This window comes from Narcine bancroftii, chromosome 5 (genome assembly GCF_036971445.1).
Source record: "Narcine bancroftii isolate sNarBan1 chromosome 5, sNarBan1.hap1, whole genome shotgun sequence".
Lineage (NCBI taxonomy): Eukaryota > Metazoa > Chordata > Chondrichthyes > Torpediniformes > Narcinidae > Narcine > Narcine bancroftii.
This window is the reverse complement of record NC_091473.1, coordinates 121434377-121455287: the sequence shown is the minus strand read 5'-3', so window position 1 is coordinate 121455287 and position 20911 is coordinate 121434377. Positions and strand designations below refer to the sequence as shown.

The 20911-nt window shown below is 44.6% G+C and overlaps 1 long non-coding RNA gene across 2 annotated transcripts in view; it reads right to left on the bottom strand.

The window, feature by feature from the left end:
• Nucleotides 1-425: 425 nt before the first annotated feature.
• Nucleotides 426-20911, bottom strand: part of LOC138762791 (uncharacterized) — an 89713-nt gene continuing 69227 nt past the window's right edge. The window contains exons 5-6 of one of the 2 annotated variants that reach the window (XR_011357148.1): nt 2366-2568; nt 426-822 (exon numbers count right to left, since the gene is read on the bottom strand). This is a non-coding gene — a long non-coding RNA (uncharacterized lncRNA). The remainder of the gene's footprint in view (nt 823-2365; nt 2569-20911) is intronic. The other variant, XR_011357150.1, reaches the window with a different exon arrangement.

The window sequence follows — 20911 nt, the reverse complement described above, 5'->3', positions numbered from 1 at the left end:
ACTCTACACGGTCTGACAGGAGCTGCAACTGGATGCACTTGTTGTAGGTGTATTTATCAGGAATACTTGTGCTGCCCCAAATTTCCCACATGCTGCAGTTAGAGTATACCACTGCCCTAGCTGCCATCTTCACTACCTAATCTGGTTTTCTATAAAAAGATCTTACCTGACCTTACCCGTAGCACGTCCTAAGCCTCTGCTCACTGAAGTCTCTTGAGCCAAAGCCTCTAGCTCTTCATTCCTACACTGGGCCACTCACACATTGGCCGCTCCAACAATGCTCACTCACATGCTGGCTTTACTTTTATCTGTTCCTATCAATGAATTGTGATTTGATTGGTCTGTGTGGTGCGCTGTCGTACAGAAAAGTAGACACAAAACTTAAAGAATGATCAACAGGCTTTATTCCACTTAGAGTCCCTGCTGCAGTTGGCTGTAGCTCCGAGTGACTGACCTTGAGGGGCTGGATGTGGCTTATATCCCGACGGATGATTGGCAGCTGACTGAGTGGGGCTTGGTCCATTCAGGTCGGCTGAATGACAGCCAATCAGGTGTCATCTGGTCCTCCAGTGCTCTTCCTGCAGGTACACAGGTCGCCCCCTGCAGTCGCTTAGTGGTGTATCACCACAGTCTGCTAAAGCGCTGTGCACCATGAACTCTCCTTTTAAAACTCTTCTCCCTGACCTGTTGGCAACTCTTCTCCTTGGGCCACTATCTGTTTGCTTTGGCAGCTAGTGTAAAACTGGACATACCAATGTTAACTTCAAATAGCTGCCAAAATCCAAGAACTAGAATCTTTTCTCCTTGATATTTATTCAGAGGCTGTTGGAGTGAATGACAAGAACAATATTTATTGCCTTTGAAACAGTGATGATGCCACCTTCAATTATCACTGTCTTTCTGGGCACTGTGAAAGGGCTATTTGGAAGGGAACTCTCGGAATTTGATGCGGCAGCAATGAAGGAACTCCATTATATTTTGGCATCAGAATATAATGTTGCATGATTTTGAAGGAACTTTTAGGCACTGGAAATCATGAAATCCCTTCTCTGTTTTGGAGATTGGGAGGGGTTCAAGATGCTGTGAAAGAAGCTTTGAATTTCCGTGTATTCTTCCATGCACAGCTTAACTTGTGAATGGATGTTGCTATGTTCTCCATGTGATAGCATCTTCACTACCTAACTGGATGTTCTAATCTCCTTCCAAGACTCAAAGACTTGTGTCTTGCTAGGTTCATTGACACTTTAAAATTGTGCCTAAAGTGGTAGTGATAGAAATGTGTGAGAAGTTGAAGGAAATCTGGGAAGAATAAAATGGGATTAGTGGATGCAGGTGGCTGATGGTTGGTGCAGACTTGGTGGGTTAAAAGGCTTCATTCTTGTATGGCTATGACAATGACAGTCTGACCATGACAGTAATAGGGCATTCCTTCAAGTGTCCTGGGCAAGGAGAAATTTAATTATTCTTCCCATCTGCTCTTGGCATAGTTGATGCTCCCTAGACAACTACAGATTTTTAATTTCTTCTTCCTCACTAACTGCGGTCTCCTTCAAGAAAGAGAGGTTGTTTTGATTGAATTTTACCTGTGATATTAGATCTGACTCAAGATCCTCCATTCAGTGAGATCATAAAACCATAGAACCGGAGATGATTACAGCACAAAAACAGCCCCTTTGTCTCCTCCAGTCGGTGCCGAGCTACTACCTCATACCACCGACCTAAACCCTGTCCATAGCCCTCCATACCCCTCCCATCCATATACCTGTCAAAATTCCTCATAAATGCAAGAATTGAGCCTGCATTAATCACTTTGGCTGGCAGCTCATTCCACATTCCCACCACTCTCTGTATGAAGAAGTTTCCTCTTATGTTCAACCTAAACCCTTTCCATTCACCCCCAACCCATGCCCTCTGGTTTATATCTTAATTATCCTCAGTAGGAAAATCCTACCTACATTCATTCTGTCTCATCCCCTCACAATCTTCCCCCATTCTTCGACGCTCCAGGGAAAAAAGTCTCAACCTATTTAATCCCTCCCTGCAAACCAGCTCCTGAAGTCCAAGCAACATTCCAGTACTGTAAATCTTTTCCGCACTCCTCCAATCCTATTGATATTGTTCATGCAGTAAGGCACACAATACTCCAAATTTGGCCTCACAAATGTCTTGTACAACTTTACCATAACCTCTTAACTTCTCTACTCAATACCTTGATTTATGAAGGGCAATATGCCAAAAATTTCTTTTTATAAACCTACTGTATCTACCTGTGATGCCATTTACAGGGAATTGTGTATCTGTACTCCCAGATCCCTCCGTTTTACCTCACTCCTCAGTGCCCTACCATTTATCATGTATGACCTACCTTGGTTTGTCCTTCAAAAATGCAACAGTAACTCCCAAGAACCCGCAACACAGTAAACCGGTCCTGGGAATTGTGGTTCCGTCGACAGTTTGTACTGAGAAAGTGCACATGGGAACATTGTGTCAGACAGAGTGTGTTCAAACAGCCATTGACTGGAGTCAGTGTTCAATGCTGTATTTAGACTTGGTGCTGCTTGGAAGCCCCTTGTTAAAAAAATTACAATACAAATTATTTTCAAATGAATGCATTTACTGATTACATATTTATCATTTGGCTGGCTTGATCTCTATCATAGATTATAATATAATAATAGTCTGGAAACAAAATGTAAACATAATTTTTTTAAATAGTTTTAACATACATTGATATTTTTTGAGGTTCCTTCAGATTGTGAGGCCTTAAGCTGTAGGTTGTTTAGCTTAGGCCTGAATTCAGCACTGACTGTGTTTGTGGATCCAGTCACAGCGCCAGATTTGCCAGACCCTCTAGTGTATTGTCAGTGATCTGATCCTGGCTACCTCCAATTTTCTGTCCAGTCCAGTCATGACCTTATTGAATGGTGGAGCAGGCTCAACGGAACAGGTGGCCTTCTCTTGCTCCTGTCCTTATGTCTATGACCATTGTTATGAGCCTAGAGGACCCCAAAACCCAACAACAATAGATATTCACCAAGACAAATGGTTACTTAAACAAAAGATGCTTTTAATTGTCTTTAAGAATGAAAACAGAATCAAACTTTAACTTATCTTTTTCTTTCTTTGGCTTGGCTTCGCGGACGAAGATTTATGGAGGGGGTAAAAAGTCCACGTCAGCTGCAGGCTCGTTTGTGGCTGACCAGTCCGATGCGGGACAGGCAGACACGATTGCAGCGGTTGCAAGGGAAAATTGGTTGGTTGGGGTTGGGTGTTGGGTTTTTCCTCCTTTGCCTTTTGTCAGTGAGGTGGGCTCTGCGGTCTTCTTCAAAGGAGGCTGCTGCCCGCCAAACTGTGAGGCGCCAAGATGCACGGTTTGAGGCGTTATCAGCCCACTGGCGGTGGTCAATGTGGCAGGCACCAAGAGATTTCTTTAGGCAGTCCTTGTACCTTTTCTTTGGTGCACCTCTGTCACGGTGGCCAGTGGAGAGCTCGCCATATAATACGATCTTGGGAAGGCGATGGTCCTCCATTCTGGAGACGTGACCCATCCAGCGCAGCTGGATCTTCAGCAGCGTAGACTCGATGCTGTCGACCTCTGCCATCTCGAGTACCTCGACGTTAGGGGTGTGAGCGCTCCAATGGATGTTGAGGATGGAGCGGAGACAACGCTGGTGGAAGCGTTCTAGGAGCCGTAGGTGGTGCCGGTAGAGGACCCATGATTCGGAGCCGAACAGGAGTGTGGGTATGACAACGGCTCTGTATACGCTTATCTTTGTGAGGTTTTTCAGTTGGTTGTTTTTCCAGACTCTTTTGTGTAGTCTTCCAAAGGCGCTATTTGCCTTGGCGAGTCTGTTGTCTATCTCATTGTCGATCCTTGCATCTGATGAAATGGTGCAGCCGAGATAGGTAAACTGGTTGACCGTTTTGAGTTTTGTGTGCCCGATGGAGATGTGGGGGGGCTGGTAGTCATGGTGGGGAGCTGGCTGATGGAGGACCTCAGTTTTCTTCAGGCTGACTTCCAGGCCAAACATTTTGGCAGTTTCCGCAAAGCAGGACGTCAAGCGCTGAAGAGCTGGCTCTGAATGGGCAACTAAAGCGGCATCATCTGCAAAGAGTAGTTCACGGACAAGTTTCTCTTGTGTCTTGGTGTGAGCTTGCAGGCGCCTCAGATTGAAGAGACTGCCATCCGTGCGGTACCGGATGTAAACAGCGTCTTCATAGTTGGGGTCTTTCATGGCTTGGTTCAGCATCATGCTGAAGAAGATTGAAAAGAGGGTTGGTGCGAGAACACAGCCTTGCTTCACGCCATTGTTAATGGAGAAGGGTTCAGAGAGCTCATTGCTGTATCTGACCCGACCTTGTTGGTTTTCGTGCAGTTGGATAATCATGTTGAGGAACTTTGGGGGACATCCGATGCGCTCTAGTATTTGCCAAAGCCCTTTCCTGCTCACGGTGTCGAAGGCTTTGGTGAGGTCAACAAAGGTGATGTAGAGTCCTTTGTTTTGTTCTCTACACTTTTCTTGGAGCTGTCTGAGGGCAAAGACCATGTCAGTGGTTCCTCTGTTTGCGCGAAAGCCGCACTGTGATTCTGGGAGAATATTCTCAGCGACACTAGGTATTATTCTATTTAGTAGAATCCTAGCGAAGATTTTGCCTGCAATGGAGAGCAACGTGATTCCCCTGTAGTTTGAGCAGTCTGATTTCTCGCCTTTGTTTTTGTACAGGGTGATGATGGTGGCATCACGAAGATCCTGAGGCAGTTTACCTTGGTCCCAACAAAGCTTGAAAAACTCATGCAGTTTGGCATGCAGAGTTTTGCCGCCAGCCTTCCAGACTTCTGGGGGGATTCCATCCATACCTGCTGCTTTGCCACTTTTCAGTTGTTCGATTGCCTTATATGTCTCATCCAGGGTGGGAACCTCATCCAGCTCTAGCCTTAGGGGCTGTTGAGGGAGCTGGAGCAGGGCAGAATCTTGGACTGAGCGGTTGGTACTGAAAAGAGATTGGAAGTGTTCTGACCATCGGTTGAGGATGGAGATCTTGTCGCTGAGGAGGACTTTGCCGTCTGAGCTGCGCAGCGGGCTTTGGACTTGGGGTGAGGGGCCGTACACAGCCTTTAGAGCCTCGTAGAAACCCCTGAAGTCGCCAATGTCCGCGCTGAGCTGTGTTCGTTTGGCGAGGCTAGTCCACCACTCATTTTGGATCTCCCGGAGTTTGCGCTGAAGATGGCTGCATGCGCGACGGAAGGCTTGTTTCTTCTCTGGACAGGACGGCTTTGTGAGGTGAGCCTGGTGGGCAGCTCGCTTCTTTGCCAGCAGCTCCTGGATTTCCTGGCTGTTTTCGTCAAACCAGTCCTTGTTTTTCCTGGAGGAGAAGCCCAGTACCTCTTCAGTGGATTGCAGTATGGTAGTCTTCAACTGATCCCAGAGGGTTTCAGGGGACGGGTCCGTGAGGCGGGTTGCAACGTCGAGCTTTGCTTTGAGGTTTGCCTGGAAGTTTCCTCTCGCTTCGTCTGACTGCAGTTTTCCAACATTGAACCTCTTTCTGGGGGCTTTATTGTTCCTGGGCTTTGGCTTGAAGTGAAGGTTGAGCTTGCAGCGAACCAGCCGGTGGTCAGTGTGGCATTCCGCGCTAGGCATGACCCTGGTGTGGAGCACATCTTGTTTGTCACTTTCTCGCACCAGGATGTAGTCCAGGAGGTGCCAGTGTTTGGATCGGGGATGCATCCAGGTGGTCTTAAGGCTGTCCCTCTGCTGAAAAAGGGTGTTTGTAATGACAAGCCGCTGTTCTGCGCAGAGCTCCAACAGGAGGCGCCCATTGTCGTTGCACTTGCCGACGCCATGCTTGCCCAGGATTCCTGGCCAGGTTTCTGAGTCTTTGCCGACACGAGCGTTGAAGTCGCCCAGGATGACAACCTTGTCGGCTGTAGGGGTACGTTGGATGAGGTTGCGCAGGTCGGTGTAGAACTTGTTCTTTTCTGCTGGTTCCGCCTGGAGGGTTGGAACTTATCACTATTGACTTAACTAACCTAACTTAACCCCCTTCTCATTCTAAATGCACAAGTATGCAATGTGTGTGTGAGTTCAGAAAAGATCATTGATTCACAGTCCAATCTCACTTCTCATTCCTCCAAATTCACTGGTTGCAGGCAATTCTTATACTGTGCACAGAATTTAACATAACATAACAATTACAGCACGGAAACAGGCCATTAGGCCCTTCTAGTCCACACCGAACCAAACGCCCCTTTCTAATCCCACCTCCCTGCACAATGCCCATAACCCTCCATCTTCTTCTCATCCATATACCTGTCCAACCTTTTCTTAAATAATACAATTGACTCCGCCGCCACTATTTCTCCCGGAAGCTCATTCCACACGGCTACCACTCTCTGAGTAAAGAAGTTCCTCCTCATGTTACCTCTAAACCTCTGCCCCTTAATTCTTAACTCATGTCCTCTTGTTTTAATCTTTCCTCCTCTTAACGGAAATAGTCTATCCACATCCACTCTGTCTATCCCTTTCATAATCTTAAATACCTCTATCAAATCCCCTCTCAACCTTCTACGCTCCAAAGAATAAAGACCTAATCTGTCCAATCTCTCCCTATACTCTAGATGCTTAAACCCAGGTAACATTCTGGTAAACATTCTCTGCACTCTCTCCACTCTGTTTATATCCTTCCTATAATTAGGCGACCAGAACTGCACACAGAACTCCAAATTAGGCCGCACCAGCATCTTATACAATCTCAACATCACCTCCCAACTCCTATATTCCATGCAATGATTGATAAAGGCCAGCATACTAAAAGCCTAACATTTATAAAGTTCACCAAGCTTTGATGCTTGAAAGGTAAATGGTTCTTGTCAATTTTCAGAGAGAGATTTGTTGTTCACTTGTCATCCACAACTGATTCCTTTTTAATCATCCACTTCAGTGTCTTGCTGATGAAACTTGCCCCATCAAGGTTCTCCAGATGATAACTCCTTTCTTTCAGGTCACCAGAGTTCCTTTTTGTTTCTCTTATTTCAAGTGAAACATTAGACAGCCAGTCCTCTCCTCTTGTATGAACCACAAGGACTTTAACCAGGCTAAACTAAGCACTCACAACCTGTCTTCCAAATGGGGGTTTTCCACAAGCTTGCCAGCTTGTCCTGTTCCAATCTCAGCTGCTGCTGCTGAATGTAAAACTCCCGAACTGAATTCTCTCTCTCTCTCTCTCTGAGAGAAAGCCTGTTTGACTCTCTCTGCTTGCAAAACCATATGACCTTCCTAGAACAGCAAGATCCCCTCCAGACAGTCTGTGGCTCCGACAAGTTCTTTCACCTATTGCCTTTTTGTAAACACAGTCCATTAATGAAGTCTCTTGGGCACTCTCCAAAGCTTTTGAAAAGGCTCTGGGGCCGACATGTCTAGCATGAGCAGAGCTCCAATACTTCAAATAAAATCTGTTTTAAAGTGCTTATATGTGACCTACATGAAAAAAACCTGCCCCAATTTATCTCCCAAAAACTTATATACAATACTAACACAACATAATTCACACCATTAATTTTCCAAAACCTAAAAATCCATTTGTCTCAGCCCTGAATTTTCTCTGCCCCTTTTCCCACACATGCAGACAGACCTACTGAGCATTTCCAGCATTTTCTGTTTTTATTTTAAATATCCAGCAGCTGCAGTGATTTGATTTTCAACTTCTTTAACTCTTCTGACTGAACTCTCAGCTGTTCCAGTCATAGCTATATGATAGTGAATCATCCCATGTCATTTGGGTGAATTAGCTCAAATGGTAGTGGAGTCGTTTAGCATGTGAGAGGTAGTGGGATTGATTCCTGCATTCCCCAAGGTGGCATGGTGCACATAATGAATAGTGCAACACTCTTGCAGTGGCAGTGACCCGGGTTTGATTCCAGCGCTGTCTGTTTGGAGTTTGTACTTTCTCCCCCTGTCTGCGTGGGATTCCAGTGGATTCTCTGCTTTCCTCCCACCCTTCAAAACCTTTGGGGGTTGTAGATCAATAGGGTGTAATTGAGTGGCATGGGCTCATGGGCTAGAAGGGCTAGTTACCGTGCTGTATGTGTAAATGTATTTAAATTGAAAACTTAGTTTAATAAACTGTCAGAACCATACTCTTCCAGGTAAACTTTGGCATGCACACATAAAAGGAAACTCAACTGCATTGTTTTCTGTAGTGACACACAACCCTGTGTGTTCCACTTCAAATGAATGCCTGAATCAGAATGAGAAAATTGTCATTCCTCTTTTATCAAGAAGCATGTGCTCTGTGATAAGGAGCAATGGGACTCCTGTGACTTCCCCATTATCAAAGAAGATACATAAACAAGGCTGTTTGCCATTCAAGGTTCTTTTTATTATGTACGTAATTACACAAAATGTATTTACTTTTGTTTGCTCTGAAAATGCACCAAAAGTCCCCTACTGAGTAGAGAGAGAGAGAAGCAAAAGGGTGTCTCTTTGGAGATATCAAATGTCCGTGGATCCCGCCACCTCCTCCAATGTCATCACGTCCTTCACTCCCACAGTCTGGCGGTGAACCGGAACTCCAGGCATCCATGTCACCCTCCTCAGCCCTGAGTTCTGAATTACTAATAATTGGATGAAGTGATTAAGAAGATGTCGATGCCCTGAAGCCATCTGGAAGGAAATATTCATCACCCTACATCATCTCTGGGAATGTCCCTAGCTCTGCTCTACCATAAGGTTCTGGTGGTAAGCCCCTGAATTGTCATTTACTGTTCATCAGCAATTGAAGTCAAGTTTCAAATCAAAGTGCTCAACTTTGTAGCAAAAATGCAGATTTGCTTTGCTTTTGTTTCATGTTTGGCTCATGCTGTGACCTGAATACTTAAGTTCAAGATCAAATTTTACTTTTGTGCTTATTGTAATCAATAGATTGCTTTAGTTCCACAAGAACTGATCAACTCCATACAAGATGTCCTGACTGTGGTCTGGAAAATGTTTATTAAATATTTGACTGTGTAGTGTAACCCTATGTATGAATGGAGCCCTTTGTGTGCATTGATGGTCAGGTACTGTTCCCTTTAATTGGTGTTCAATCATGTGCAATTATAGCAGAGGTCCATGTTGTGGTTCCCTTGATCTTGCTAACTGCAAGAACAGACTTGTAATGGGGATATTGGATTTTATTGACATCAACAGATTCATTTTGTGCAATTTGTAGTCTCCTCTCAATGACATGGTCTTGTCTGCCTTAGTTAGTTATAATGGCCTACTCATTCTGGGTAGTTTTTACAATGGAACTATTCATTTTTAGTCTCTCCAGTTTCCTCTCAACCCTTTACACCATGTAGGATTGGTCTGGGCTTGTATCACATCCAACACAAATGATTCAGCAATGTATCAGGATGTAGCTTTGAATTGAGAATGCTAAAAGCACTCTTCCACATAGCACATAGAATTGGGGCTAAGGTATTGACATGGATGGTGAACTGGCAGCCCATCAGGAAACTAAAGGGAGGAATAAAAAGGCCTTTGTTTGAATTCTGTGCAAAAGCAATGATGTACCGCGGAGATCAGTAATGCAATTCCAATTATTCACAGCATATTGCAATGATTTGGATGAGGGAAGTTTGCAGAAAAAGGCTTGGTAAAAGGGTAATACAAAAAACTCTAGCTTGATTTGGATGGCTTTGAGTGAGTAGCAGATGCAGAAAAGGTAAGCAGGTGATTAAGGCCTTCATAGACTATTCAAGTGCAGGAGTAGGGTAATTTTCTGCAGTTGTACAGGACCTTGGTGAGACCACTTCTTCTGTTGTATGTAGTTTTGGTCTCCTTCTCTAAGGAAGGATGTTCTTGTTATGGAAGGAATTCAATGAATGTTCACCAGACTATTTTCTCAGATGTGCAGAATTAACAAATAATCAGCTCAATTTGGACACTGGAATTCTCAGTTTCTGATCTGAAACACAAGCTCTTTTTCTTTTCCCATGGATGTAACCTAATCTTCCAAGCAGTTCCAGCATTTTTATGTTTTTAGCTCAATTATTCACTATAGTTTAGATGAATGAGAAAGGATCTTGTAAACCTCAAAAATCCAGCAGAAATAGGTAGATTGGATGCAGAAATAATGTCTGAGCAGTGAAGTCAGGGATTGGTTATGATTTAAGGTTAAAGGAAAAGCTATTGATGACAATCAATTTCTTCTCACCCATAGTGAAGAAACTATGGAATTCTCCAGCCCAGAAGACAACTGAAGCCAAATCATTTTTAAAAAATGCATTTTAAAGAGAGGTTACTTCTTGTCCTTGGAGCTAGAGGAATTAAGGGAATTAAATCAGAATTTATTACGATGAATATGTCATGAAATTCATTGTTTTATGGCAGCATTACTGTGCAAACATTGCTAGAAATTATATTTCAAAAATAAATAAACAGAAAACTGGAGAGAGTGCTGGCAGTGGGGAAGAAGCTGTCCTTGTGCCACTGGGTGCTCATCTTCAAGCTCTTGTGCCTCTTTCCTGATGCCAGCAGTGTGAAGAGGGCATGGCCTGGGTGGTTGGGGTCCTTGAGGATAGAGGCTGCTTCCTTCACACATCACCGCTTGTAGATGTTCTTTATGGAGTGAAGAATGGTGCCCTTGATGCCACTGGCTGAGTTAACAACTCTGTGGAGTTTTTCCTTGTTCTGTGCATCGGTGCCTCCATACCAGCAGTGAGACAACCAGACACATTTCTCTCCACTGTACACCTGTAGAAAATTTCGAGAGTCTTTGGTGACATACCAAATCCTCTCAAACTCCTCCCAAAGTCTAGCCGCTGGCGAGCCTTTTTCATGCTTGCACCGACAAAGGAGCCCCATGGCAGATCCTCAGAGATGTTGATACCCAGGAATTTGAAGTTCTTGACCCTCTCTCCTGCCGACTCCTCGATGAGGACTGGTTCGTATTCTTCTGATTTCCTCTTGAAGTCCACAATCAGCTCTTTGGTTTTTCTAACATTGAGTGGAAGGTTGTTGTTGACGCACATTACTGGCTGATTTCTCTCTCTCCTGTACACTTCCTCATATCCATCTGTGATTTTGCCGACGACCATGATGCCAACAGCATATTTGTAGATGGCATTTGATTTGTGCCACTGAAGAGGTACTGAGTTTCTCCTCCAGGAAAAACAAGGACTGGTTCGACGATAAAAGCCAGGAAATCCAGGAGCTGCTGGCAAAGAAGCGAGCTGCCCACCAGGTTCACCTTACAAAGCCGTCCTATCCAGAGAAGAAACAAGCCTTCCGTCGCGCATGCAGCCATCTTCAGCGTAAACTCCGGGAGATCCAAAATGAGTGGTGGACTAGCCTCGCCAAGCGAACCCAGCTCAGCGCGGACATTGGCGACTTCAGGAGTTTCTACGAGGCTCTAAAGGCTGTGTACGGCCCCTCACCCCAAGTCCAAAGCCCGCTGCGCAGCTCAGACGGCAAAGTCCTCCTCAGCGACAAGATCTCCATCCTCAACCAATGGTCAGAACACTTCCAATCTCTTTTCAGTGCCAACCGCTCAGTCCAAGATTCCGCCCTGCTCCAGCTCCCTCAACAGCCCCTAAGGCTAGAGCTGGATGAGGTCCTCACCCAGGATGAAACATATAAGGCAATTGAACAACTGAAAAGTGGCAAAGCAGCAGGTATGGATGGAATCCCCCCCAGAGGTCTGGAAGGCTGGCGGCAAAACTCTGCATGTCAAACTACATGAGTTTTTCAAGCTTTGTTGGGACCAAGGAAAACTGCCTCAGGACTTTCGTGATGCCATCATCATCACCCTGTACAAAAACAAAGGCGAGAAATCAGACTGCTCAAACTACAGGGGAATCACGCTGCTCTCCATTGCAGGCAAAATCTTCACTAGGATTCTCCTAAGTAGAATAATACCTAGTGTCGCCGAGAATATTCTCCCAGAATCACAGTGCGGCTTTCGCGCAAACAGAGGAACTACTGACATGGTCTTTGCCCTCAGACAGCTCCAAGAAAAGTGCAGAGAACAAAACAAAGGACTCTACATCACCTTTGTTGACCTCACCAAAGCCTTCGACACCGTGAGCAGGAAAGGGCTTTGGCAAATACTAGAGCGCATCGGATGTCCCCCAAAGTTCCTCAACATGGTTATCCAACTGCACAAAAACCAACAAGGTTGGGTCAGATACAGCAATGAGCTCTCTGAACCCTTCTCCATTAACAATGGTGTGAAGCAAGGCTGTGTTCTCGCACCAACCCTCTTTTCAATCTTCTTCAGCATGTTGCTGAACCAAGCCATGAAAGACCTAAACAATGAAGACGCTGTTTACATCCGGTACCGCACGGATGGCAGTCTCTTCAATCTGAGGCGCCTGCAAGCTCACACCAAGACACAAGAGAAACTTGTCCGTGAACTACTCTTTGCAAACGATGCCGCTTTAGTTGCCCATTCAGAGCCAGCTCTTCAGCGCTTGACGTCCTGTTTTGCAGAAACTGCCAAAATGTTTGGCCAGGAAGTCAGCATGAAGAAAACTGAGGTCCTCCATCAGCCAGCTCCCCACCATGACTACCAGCCCCCCCACATCTCCATCGGGCACACAAAACTCAAAACGGTCAACCAGTTTACCTATCTCGGCTGCACCATTTCATCAGATGCAAGGATCGACAACGAGATAGACAACAGACTCGCCAAGGCAAATAGTGCCTTTGGAAGACTACACAAAAGAGTCTGGAAAAACAACCAACTGAAAAACCTCACAAAGCTAAGCGTATCCAGAGCCGTTGTCATACCCACACTCCTGTTCGGCTCCGAATCATGGGTCCTCTACCGGCATCACCTAAGGCTCCTAGAACGCTTCCACCAGCGTTGTCTCTGCTCCATCCTCAACATTCATTGGAGCGCCTTCATCCCTAACGTCGAAGTACTCGAGATGGCAGAGGCTGACAGCATCGAGTCCACGCTGCTGAAGATCCAGCTGCGCTAGGTGGGTCACGTCTTCAGAATGGAGGACCATCACCTTCCCAAGATCGTGTTATATGGCGAGCTCTCCACTGGCCACCGTGACAGATGTGCACCAAAGAAGAGGTACAAGGACAGCCTAAAGAAATCTCTTGGTGCCTGCCACATTGACCACCGCCAGTGGGCTGATATCGCCTCAAACCGTGCATCTTGGCGCCTCACAGTTTGGCGGGCAGCAACCTCCTTTGAAGAAGACCGCAGAGCCCACCTCACTGACAAAAGACAAAGGAGGAAAAACCCAACACCCAACCCCAACCAACCAATTTTCCCCTGCAACCGCTGCAACCGTGTCTGCCTGTCAGCCACAAACGAGCCTGCAGCTGACGTGGACATTTACCCCCTCCATAAATCTTCGTCCGCGAAGCCAAGCCAAAGAAAGAAGTCACACAGTCATGGGTGTACAGTGAGTGGAGCAGCAGGTTAAGCACACATCTTTGAGGTACACCTGTGTTAATTGTCAGTGAAGAGCAAGTGTTATTTCCATTGGTACTAACTCTGCTTTGCGGAAACTGCCAAAGTGTTTGGCCTGGAAGTCAGCCTGAAGAAAACTGAGGTCCTCCATCAGCCAGCTCCCCACCATGACTACCAGCCCCCCCACATCTCCATCGGGCACACAAAACTCAAAACGGTCAACCAGTTTACCTATCTCGGCTGCACCATATCATCAGATGCAGGATCGACAATGAGATAGACAACAGACTCGCCAAGGCAAATAGCGCCTTTGGAAGACTACACAAAAGAGTCTGGAAAAACAACCAACTGAAAAACCTCACAAAGATAAGCGTATACAGAGCCGTTGTCATACCCACACTCCTGTTCGGCTCCGAATCATGGGTCCTCTACCGGCATCACCTACGGCTCCTAGAACGCTTCCACCAGCGTTGTCTCCGCTCCATCCACAACATCCATTGGTGCGCTTTCATCCCTAACATCGAAGTACTCGAGATGGCAGAGGTCGACAGCATCGAGTCCACGCTGCTGAAGATCCAGCTGCGCTGGGTGGGTCACGTCTCCAGAATGGAGGACCATCGCCTTCCCAAGATCGTGTTATATGGCGAGCTCTTCACTGGCCACCGTGACAGAGGTGCACCAAAGAAAAGGTACAAGGACTGCCTAAAGAAATCTCTTGGTGCCTGCCACATTGACCACCGCCAGTGGGCTGATATCGCCTCAAACCGTGCATCTTGGCGCCTCACAGTTTGGCGGGCAGCAACCTCCTTTGAAGAAGACCACAGAGCCCACCTCACTGACAAAAGGCAAAGGAGGAAAAACCCAACACCCAACCCCAACCAACCATTTTTCCCCTGCAGCCACTGCAACCATGTCTGCCTGTCCCGCATCGGACTTGTCAGCCACAAACGAGCCTGCAGCTGACGTGGACTTTTACCCCCTCCATAAATCTTCGTCCGCGAAGCCAAGCCAAAGAAAAAAGAAAGAACTCTGATGAAGAAGTCAAGGATCTGGTTGCGGAGAGAGAGGTGCAGAGGCTCCTTTTGGAGATCAGCCCTCATGGAATGATGGTGTTGAAGGCTGAGCTGTAGTCAATGAAGAGTAACAAGATGCAAATGCGGCTGTTGTCTAGGTGATCCCGAGCTGAGTCAAGAACCAATGATATTACGTCTACTGTGGAGTGACTGTAACAGTAGGTGAATTGAAGTGGGTCCAGATCTTTACTTAGTTATGAATTAATTCTGGCCATGACCAACCTCTGAAAGTATTTCGTAACAGAAGATGTGAGGGCGACTGGGCGATAGTCATCGCGGCATGGGGAAGTGTTGGAAAAGAGTCCAGAATTAGGACAATTAATCAAGATCATGTTGAATGGTGGAAAAGGCCTAAATGCCTACTCATGCCCTTTATTTCTACCTTTAAACTGATATCAAGTAGAAAATGCTACTGAATAAATGATTTAATACAATTCTACACGTTTGGGGTGCTAATTCTGTGTGAATGATGATGTCATATTAAACCATTCTGAATGAGTCATATTAAACCATTCTGTCAGCCTATCACATCATTTTGAGAAACTCAGTATTCTATGTACATATAGCATCATAAAACTAGTCCTTTGGGACTAATTGCACAGGCTAGGGCAAATAATGCCAATGGGAGGAGGTGATAAAATCAGCCCATGATGTTTCTAGGCAACGAGAGGCTGCAGTCATCTGACTTAATACCAGTGCCTCATTCTAAGTGTGTTAAATTGAGGAACTAACAATGAGAATACAAGTCCAAGGTCTGATGTAGGGTAAACAATAGAATTTAGCAATTGATAATTGAGTTACGAGATTGTCCGCACAGTTTGAGGACACATACACTGGAGGAAAATAGATCTTAGTTTGCCTCAAAAATAAATGAAATGAGCAGAAGTGGGAACCTACCACCACCTACAGGTCACATAGTGCCACAGCAGGCAAATCCTTTAAATACGATCACAGACCACGGATTGAGGAAAAGTCAAACATAAAAACAATATTAAAAAATACAGTGAGAAAGGAACAGAATGCTGTTGGCCACTGTAAGTTATCCATTTGTGCAGGTAGCAAAATAGAAACAAATGGGAAGAAAAGGGAAGAGGGGCCCCAAATGTTACTAGCAACTGATTAGACTTCCAAATGACACACACTTCCCTTTTACATTTCCTGGATGTCCTTGTGTGCACTGAACTGGGAAGCTCTGTAAAAGGATTCAAATGTACCAAAAAAGTTAATTTTTCATGCTATCCAGCAAGTCTATCCATTGTGAAGTACTGTACAGCAGAATGAAACATAGTACAAAGGAAGAGTCCCAGAGAGAGATTGGTTTAGAATGGAGTAAGGACAATATTATTTTACCAGTGCGCACTTCAGTCAGTAGTCTGATGGTAGTAGGAAAGAAACTCTGCTTTGATCTGGTGGTGTATGAGATCACACACTTGAATCATCTTTCTGAAAGGAGGACGAGAAGAGAGTGTGACTGGGGTGGGGCATCAGGATGGAGTTAATGGAGGGAAGAGAAGATTGTGAGCTGCCATCACAATTGAAAGAGCATATCAATACGACTGAAAGAGTGCAAAGAAGATTTACTAGGATTTTGCTGGGATTTTAGGAACTGAGTTATAAGGAAAGATTAAAAAGGTTAGGCCTTTATTCTCTGGAATGTAGAAGAATGAGGGGAGTTTTGATAGTTATATACAAAATTATGAGGGTTATAGACAGAGTAAATGCAAGTAGGCTTTTTCCTCTGAGGTCAGGTGAGACACGTACAAACCAGGGTACGTGGGTTAAGGGTGAAAGGGGAAAAATTTGGGGAACATTAGGGGGAACTTCTTCACACAGAGGGTAGTGGGAATGTGAAACAAACTCCCAGCTGAAGTGATGAATGTAGACTCAATGTCAACATTTAAGAAAAAAAGGGCTGTGGACTGGGTGCAGGTCATAGCCCTTCTCGAGTGGGGCTAGGCAGAATAATAGCTCAGCACAGACTAAAAGGGCTAAAGGGCCTGTTTCTGTTTTGTAGTGTTTTATGATTCTAGAGGAATGGGATGGGATTGCTCTGGACCCACTTGGCTAAATGGTCTCCTGTGATGTAATAAGCAAGTCACCCTCAAATTACCTGGGAAATTTTAATTAAGGATCACAAATCACTTAGCCCATTGAATCCATGCCAGTTCTTTCACACCAATCCCAAAAGTTTCACTCGCCCACTTTATTCTATGTAAGCTATTCTCTCTGACATGCTTATTAACACCCATTGATTCCAGAGATAATTTACAAGAAACCAATTAACATGCCAATCAATACAGTACACCTTTGGAATGCGAGCACCCATGGGAGATTCAAGAGATTGTAGGGATAACGTGCAAACTTCACAGAGCAGTGGTTTGTATTGAACCTAGAGCTGTCAGGCAATAGCATTACCTGCTGCACCGCTGTGCCACCAATATACGTAATAATAGTTTGAAGACAATTAAAATATTGGTTGCTTCCTTCTTCATTGGCCTTTCTTTAGAAGGCCAGCGATTATCAGGTTAGGATTATTTAAAACTCATTAGGTCCCTGTCCTGACTCCAAATTACAGTAGAGGTGCTAATACCAGAAAGAATATAAAGGATTTTGTGATTATAGAAGTTTAATTTTTGAGTTAAATTTGTCCTGACTTGGATCATTTACTGTAGAAAAGTAAAGATGGGGGGAAGCTTTAATGAAGGTGTGTAAAAGTATGAGAAAGCTGCAGGCAGTAAATAGGAAGGGCACAGGGGTCAATAATTATGCACAGATTTAAAATAATTGGTAACAAGATTAAACTAGAAGTGTTCTTGTTTCTCATGACCAGTTTTTGGTTAATGTTATATTAAAATCTCCCTTTACTTTTTAACAGTTGGAGCAGTTTTCCTTTTAGGGATTTTCTCCTGAGAACTTGCTTGAAATCATTCATGAGATAGATCTGATACCTCAACTAAAATTCCATCAAAACAAACACTCACCTCTCTTTTTGTTGAAGGAGAAAAAGAAATTGAAAATCTGTAGCTGTATCTGAAGCACCAAATATGCCACAAGCAAACAGGAAGAATAATTGAATTACTCATTACCTACAACACTAATCAATTGCATTTCTGTTTCGTATGAACGTAGCTAGGTGTGGGTCAGGAAAGGACAATCTGTCGCTGTTACCGAAAGGAATATTGTAAGAGTCATTGAGCTGTGCAGCACCAAAATATCCTTTGCCAATCTCCATTAATCTCATGTTCCCACATGTGGTCTGTATTCTTTCTGCTGTGCCTATTTAAGGAACTTCCAAAGTGTCCCAGATATATTAATTGTATCTTATTCTACCACCTCCTCTGGAAACAGGTTCCACCTATCAAGCACTTTTAAAAAAAATACCCCTCACCTCTGCTTTGAAACTACTTCCTCTTATATTAAACCTGTGCTATCTTGTTTCTAATACCCCTACCATGGGAAAAATCAGATTCTAACTTTCCAGCTATCAATGACTCTGATATTTGATAAATTTTTATTAGGTTACTTCTCAGCATGTTTTACTCCACACAAAACAAACTCAGTCTATCCAATCTCTCCCCATGACTAAAGTCCAATATCTAGGCAAATTGGTGAATCTCCTTTGCCCTCCCTCCAGTGCAATCGCATCCTACTTGTAGTGTGGTGACCAGAACTGCACTTAAATTCTAACTGTGGTCCAACTAGTGTTTTGTAAAGTAATATTCCATCATTTATATACTGTGCTCCAACACATGAAGGTAAACAGGTACTATACCTTTTTCCCATCCAAGCCACCTACATTCAGGGAACTATGCATTTGACTCTCAAGATCTCTCAGTTACGAGCCCAGAGGACCCCAAAACCCAGCATCAATAGATATTCACCAAGACAAATGGTTATTTAAACCAAAGTTGCTTTTAATTATCTTTAAACATGAAAACAGGATCACACTTTAACTTATCACTATTAACTTAACTAATCTAACTTAACCCCCTTCTAATTCTAAGCACATGTGTACGTAATGTGTGTATAAGTTCAGAAAAGTTTTTTGATTCACAGTCCCATCTCTTTCCTCCAAGTTTACTGGTTGCAGGCAATTCTTATACCGTGCATGGAATTTAACATTTATGAAGTTCACCAGCCTTTGACGTTTGAAAGGTAAATGGTTACCATTCAGGAAGGTTCTTGTCAGTTTTCAGAGAGAGATATGTTGTTCGCTGGACACCCATAACTGATTTCATGTAACCAGCCACTTCAGTGTCTTGCCAAAGAAACTTGCCACATCAGGGTTTTCCAGATGATAATCTCTTTCTTTTAAGTCACCACAAGGGCTTTGACCAGGCTGAACTAAGCACTCACAACCCATCTTCCAAATGGGGATTTTCCACAAGCTTACCAGCTTGTCCTGTTCCAGTCCCAGCTGCTGCTGCTAACTGTACAACTGCATAATTGAAATCTCTCTCTCTCTCTCTCTCTCTCTCTCTCTCTCTCTCTCTCTCTCTCTCTCTCTCTCTCTGAGAAAAAGCCTGTTTTACTTTCTCTGCTTGCAAAACCACATGACCCTCTTAGACCAGCAAGTTCTACTCCAAACAGCCTGTGGCTCTGGCGAGTTCTTTCATCTGTTGCCTTTTAGTAAACAACAATCCATTAGTGAAGTCCCTTGGGCACTCTCCAAAGCTTTTACAAAGGCTCTGATACCAGTCTGTCTAGCATGAGTGGAGCTCCAGTATTTTAAACAAGATCTGTTTTAAAGTGTTTTATGTGACCTACACTAAAAAAAAACCTGCCCCAATTTATCTCCAAAAAACTTATCCATAATTTGTCATACTTGAATATTCCTTAGCATCCACCATACTACCCTTATTTGACTTCCACAATGCATCACCTTGCATTTATTTGGAGTTAAGTTCCAACTGCCCAACCTTCCAGCTGATCCATGTCAAGCTGTAACTTTCCTCATTATTTACAACACTGCCAACAAGAGAGAGTATTGATTTCTGATGGGTCCAGAGTTCTTCAAAGTCTTAGTCTACATTTGCAGTAAAAGCCTGAGTTCCATAAATGAGGAGAGAGTGATGGCTCTTGCCATGTCTGGCACCAAGGAGCCCAGTTGAAACTAAAGTGAATGGACATTAAAGAGGAGCACTCTCCATTTATTGGCATCATGCTTCACATGAAATAGTATACATTGTAGTTAGCCATTAACCCTAGCCCTAGATTATCATTGGGGGGGGGGCATCCGAGGTATTCTAGTATTTGCCAAAGCCCTTTCCTGTTTGGCCTGGAAGTCAGCCTGAAGAAAACTGAGGTCCTCCATCAGCCAGCTCCCCACCATGACCACCAGCCCCCCCACATCTCCATCGGGTACACTGAACTCAAAACGATCAACCAGTTTACCTACCTCGGCTGCACCATTTCATCGGATGCAAGGATCGCCAATGAGATACACAACAGACTCGCCAAGGCAAATAGTGCCTTTGGAAGACTACACAAAAGAGTCTGGAAAAACAACCACCTGAAGAAACACACAAAGATCAGCGTGTACAGAGCCATTGTCATACCCACGCTCCAGTTCGACTCCAAATCATGAGTCCTCTACCGGCATCACCTACGGCTCCTAGAACGCTTCCACCAGCGTTGTCTCCGCTCCATCCTCAACATTCATTGGAATGACTTCATCACCAACATTGAAGTACTCGAGCTGGCAGAGTCCGCAAGCATCAAATCCACGCTGCTGAAGACCAAACTGCGGTGGGTGGGTCACGTCTCCAGAATGGAGGACCATCACCTTCCCAAGATCGTGTTCTATGGCGAGCTCTCCACTGGCCACTGAGACAGAGGTGCACCAAAGAAGAGGTACAAGGACTGCCTAAAGAAATCTCTTGGGTCCTGCCACATTGACCACCGCCAGTGGGCTGATCTCGCCTCCAACCGTGCATCTTGGCGCCTCACAGTTCGGCGGGCAGCAACCTCCTTTGAAGAAGACCGCAGAGCCCACCTCACTGACAAATGACAAAGGAGGAAAAACCCAACCCCAACCCCAACCAACCAATTTTCCCTTGCAACCGCTGCAACCATGCCTGCCTGTCCCACATCGGACTTATCAGTCACCAACAAGCCTGCAGCAGATGTGGACATACCCTTCCATAAATCTTCATCCACAAAACCAAGCCAAAGAAAGGAAAATAAAAGTTTATCATTATTAGGAATGGGCTTGTGGTGCAATCACTGTACATATGTATGTATATATATATTTTATGAGCTGGCTCACCCCTGAACATGAGACTCCTCCCTCCTGGAAATCCCTATAAAGGCTGTTATGTCCAAACTTTTCCCTCAGTATTTGCCTTGGAACCAGGCCAACAACATGTGAGATGTGTTGATGTCAATTTTTGAAATTTTTATTTTTTATTTGCATCAATACATACATA